General features: G+C 33.8%; 1 pseudogene; it reads right to left on the bottom strand.

Annotated features, from left to right (window-relative positions):
* The window catches only part of LOC110278186 (WD-40 repeat-containing protein MSI4-like), a 44837-nt pseudogene extending 42037 nt beyond the window's left edge, over positions 1 to 2800 (bottom strand).
* Positions 2801 to 5325: the final 2525 nt, after the last annotated feature.

The following is a 5325-nucleotide window of genomic DNA, read 5'->3' as shown; positions in this document are numbered from 1 at the left end:
CTCTCACTTCTCTCTAGGATTAGGATTAGGATTAGGTTTAGTTCTTAGATCTAGGTTTTAATCTTTGCTTTCTTCCACTTCTATCTCTCAATTCTTTGTTGCTACATTCATCTTCTTCTATTCTTTTGTTGTAATTTCCTTTATGTTGTTCTTATACTTTGTTGTAGATCTACTCTTATCCCTTCTATTTTCTTTCCATTCAATTCAAGGTAATTCATAATAATTGTGTTTCTTTTGATTGTTGTTGTTAATTTCTTTTAATAATTGTTGTTAGATTCTCTTCTTGTTGTTAATTTGCTTTGCTTTTCTTTTGTGCCTTCCAAGTGTTTGATGAAATGCTTGGTAGGATTTTAGTGTAGCTTTTGTTCCTCTTGGCTTTGGTTGAGTAATTAGTGACTCTTGAGTTATCTAATCCTTTTGTTGATTGATAATTAGAAGTTGCTAATTGATTTGAATACCTCTAAAGCTAGTCTTTCCTTTAGGAGTTGATTAGGACTTGAGGAATCAAATTGATTCATCCACTTGACTTTCCTCCATGGTTAGAGGTTAACTAAGTGGGAGTAATGGATAATTTGTTATCACAATTGAGGAGGATAACTAGGATAGGACTTCTAGTTCTCATATCTTGCCAAGAGCTTTATTAGTTGTTAGGTTATTTCCCTTGCCATTTATAATTCTTGTCCATAATCTCAAAAACCCCAAAATAACTCACAACCAATAACAAGACACTTTATTGTAAATCCTAGGGAGAACGACCCGAGGTTTAAATACTTCGGTTTATAGATTTTAGGGGTTTGTACTTGTGACAAACAAATTTTTGCATGAGAGGATTATTGTTGGTTTAGAGACTATACTTCAACGAGATTTCATTTGTGAAATTCTAAACCGTCAAAAATCCAATCGTCAATGCCCCCCCAGTTTCGCTCCGTTATGCTGTCCATCTCAAAAATTGGGGCCAGGTGCACAGGCGAGATTTTGTTTATTATCGTTGGTAAAAGGAACGCCATCTATATATAGAGGATGAAAATCCTCTTGAACATTAGGCGTTCCTCTTCGTTACCAACGCCATCATCTCATCTGTAAGACTTTTGAGGGTCTTACCCTGGAATCTTCTAAAAATTACTTTGTCATCCTCAGAAAGTTTCTTATAATCGACTTTCTGAGGAAATAGATCTCCTACAAAAAGGAAAACAACAAAGTATCAGAGTCGGTTCAAATACACCCAAGCATCAACTTAAATACACCCAAGCATCAGTTAATATACACCTATAATTTTTAGCGAGTTACCTATTGCATTGATGCCAAGCGCATGACCTATTTTTCTTGGTGTTATTTTAAAAAAACCATATCTGGTTTCCAGTCTGTTCTTCCCTAATTTGAAGTTGTTAGCCAGCTCCCTTAACACTTGGTGATGCACCCTTAGTGGTGGGATGTGCATCAAGCCACCGAATCCCAAATCCCTACAATTGTTTTCTTCTCACTCATGTTTTTGAATTTATCACTTAAGAGATGTGTTGCACACTTAAGGTCTTTGGTTTGCTGTAAACAAAAATAAAATTATAGTCAGATATATTTCTATTATATAAAACTGATTTCATGTAAGACATATATTTGTTCTTATATTTCTTCCAGGTTGGTTTCTTGCTGCCATTTTCTCTGAAATGAAAAATACACCCAAAGATATTAGTAAGATACACCCATATATATGAGTCAGATACACCCATTGATAACAGTAAGATACACCCATAGATATGATTCAGATACACCCATATATATCAGTCAGATACACCCATAGATATGATTCAGATACACCCATATATATCAGTCAGGTATCACTCAAACATGCATCAATATCAAGCAATATTACAAGGTCAAGCAATATACATGGGTGTATAAGCAAAAATAAGCAAGTGCTGACTATTACAGTATATCAGTTCAGAAATATACATCCAACATTTTATACCATATACACCCAACAAATTACTCCATATACACCCACCAAACTATGGAATATACCCCCAAAAATCAGTTACCAGAAGAACTAGAACAATAAGAACAGTAACACTTACAGGAACAAAGAAGAACAGTGTAACATAGAAGCAAGAATAACAGTAAAACCTAAAACATTATAAACTGTAAAATGAGACGTAGAGCAAGAAGAACAGTAAAACGTACAACAACGTAGAAGAACAGTAAAACCTAGTTCGAAATCTGGAAAATATACAGGAATGGTAATGTAACGTACCTTGAGTATTATAGCTTTGTTTTCTCTGGAGATTCTTGATCGAGAGTTTTATGGTGTGTTGATGGAGTTTTCAAATGTTAGCGACGAGTTGTATATCTTGAGTTTCGAATGTTGCTAGAAAATGGAAGGGTTGCGTTTTCTCTGAATCGCTTTGAGAAGTGGAAGAAGTGGAAGAGTCTGCCATTAATGGGCGGTTTACGCGAAGAGAAGCGTAACCGTTTGAGTGGGAGCGCGTGAATGTTACGCTCCATTCAATATAATTAGTACGCGTGTGGAATGTTTGTGGGTTGGGGGCTTGTAACACTTGTAAGGCCTTATTGCCTGTATGTGTAGCAGGCCCAAATGCAAAAATTAATTAAAAAATCAGGTAAAGGACATATAAATTGTAATTCAAGTTCATTTAAATGCACATGCAGCTAGTTAATACCCCATCATAACGAAATTTATATCATGAGGATTCCAATCAACACAATTAATATCTCCATCATGTGCCTTGTTGACCGGTTTAAGAAAGAAACATGAAAAAAGGAAAAATGCAACAACATAGTCACACATACTAAATAGGAAATATTCATAATAGTATTTAAACCATGAAATATCGAATCAGAATTACCAACATGTAATTTATGCAGAATAAAATTTACATAATAAGATGTATTTCAGTATTTTTCAAAATTTACCACAAAGGATTAGGGCATAATAGTTCATAGGCTGCCAAAACCTTGATGCACAAAAATCAGATTTGACAATCATTAGCACCAAGAGATTTTGCAATAGATAAACGATGGTGATCAACATCTACTATGACAATCCTAGGCGTGCCATAAAAATATCTAAACAATACCACATCAAACATAACAGTTCCTCAGATGGGAGGGAACCCTATGCTAATCGGCGAATAAATTCATTAATTAAAATATCAGTCAAATAAGTAAAATTAAACTAAGTCTCACCATCAACATAAATTTCAAATAATAGATGAGGTCAGCAAAACATCAATTGAATTCCAAAATTCATTAAGCAGAAAAAACACTTGCATACATCAAAGCTAATAAATATAAATAAAACTACAAAGAAAAAAAAACAAGTGCAGTCTTAATGTATATAATACTATTCTGCTGATAAAAAAGAAGGTGTATCACTAGCCCACTCAAAGGAAATAATCATGAATAATCAAATGTAAATCTTGTACCTGAGATGAACATTAAAAGAGGAAAAAATTAGCATACAGTTAAATAATAAATTGAATTTAACTAATTCAAATTATCAGCTAAATCATAGGTATCAATTTAAATAGCTTAATTGTCTATTTACAAAATGTAAATAGTAGGACATAAAATGCTTCCTATATAACTTGGCAAACCATTCCAAAAGGAGGAGTAAGTTAAATTGGACGAGAGAAGATAGGGATCTTGGTAGCTGATAAACAAAGAGCGAAGGGGGGACCATAATGTCACTGCCACCAACTAAGCTGGCCGGTTAGTTATTGGCTCTTATTAGTCACTGCTCACCGCTGTCCATGGAATCCAATCCTTTCATTTTTATTATTATTATGATGAATTATGGATATGCAATTATGCATTAGGCCAATATCTTCATTTATTTTTCGTTTGTAGAGGTAGATTATGATCTCACATACCTTTCTTACGTACCAAACCATCAATATATAACACACTACACAAGTAATAACAACAATACACACGCTCTCTCTCGATAGAAATACGTGCCTAGCTGGCATGTACTCTATATTTTCAAAGAGAAAAAAATTTGAAAGATTACCAGCAAACCAGCTGAATTGGTGAATTACCAAAATGGATATAATTCAAGTATAATGACAAAATGAGAAATTATTTTGTAATTCAATATTTTGCAGAAATTGCATAAAAAAATGAGAAATTATTTGATAAATTAACAGAGAAAAAGTCTTCGCTAAAGAACCTGGCTGATGTTGACAAAGAAATGAAAGTAAATGACGAGAGTAGTGCCGTGAGCTGCAGTGGCGACGAAGCCAAGGATCATAAAGAACCAGTCAAAACGATCGGCGTAGGCAAAGAGAATGAGAAAGGCACAGCAGCTGCCAGTGGCTCAACCTCCTCCGGCTACTCAATCTCCTCCTCCACCTCAACCTGCTGTGACGCTGAATCCCTGCTCAGAGTTGAAATCAGTGACAGGTCCACCATTATTCCCAAGGCAAAATCAATAACAAGTGAGCTATTCGAGAAAACGATGTGGAGGAACTAGGTTCTTTTTCTTCTTTGTCCAAACAGAGAGGAGAACGACGGAGAACGAGAAGGTGGCTGTTGGTGCGTGCTGTTACTACGTGAAGACCAACGGAGAGAGAGCGCGACTACAAGAAATGGAGAGGGTGAGGATAGACTGCTGCAGTGCAGGTAGAAGATTAGGGGTGAGGTTCCTCTTTATTAGTAAATGATATACAATGATGAAGAATAATTTTTTAGACGTGTTCTTCTTTTGGTATGAATGGGAATAGAAAATATTAGATTAGGGTTCATGAAATGAAGCGATCTTTTAGTGTATATGAATAATGAATAATGAAATGTATTTTGGTTTTAATTTTTAAATTGATTCATATTTAAAATTATAAAATTAAAGATAATTAAATTTTGAATAAATAAAAGGATTAGGATAAATTTTGTCCAATATAAAAAAATATTTAAGTTTTTTTATAAAATTAAATAAAATTTATTTTTTATTTTTATTAAAGTGTAAGGGTGATTTAGTAAAAGTATTGATATGATATATATTTAAAACAAAAAAATTAATTATTGACGTGGAAAATATAATTCATATGGTGTTCTAATTGTTCCACATTTTTATCATACTGGTACGTATAAATTTATCATCGTACTAAAACAAACACCATAGATAAATACATGTAATAAAAATTGAGAATAAACCTAGTAAATAACACGTAAGAATTTTACTAAGGGAATAACTGGTGCACGAAATTGTGATCACTACAACTCAAATAATCCCCGGTAATGAATCCAAAAACTTGGTGTTCAATACCATGGCATAAACACAACTTCGCACAACTAACCAGCAAGTGTACTGGGTCG

Source organism: Arachis duranensis, chromosome 2, assembly GCF_000817695.3.
Source record: "Arachis duranensis cultivar V14167 chromosome 2, aradu.V14167.gnm2.J7QH, whole genome shotgun sequence".
NCBI classification, from domain to species: domain Eukaryota; kingdom Viridiplantae; phylum Streptophyta; class Magnoliopsida; order Fabales; family Fabaceae; genus Arachis; species Arachis duranensis.
This window is presented reverse-complemented; position numbering and strand designations above follow the sequence as displayed.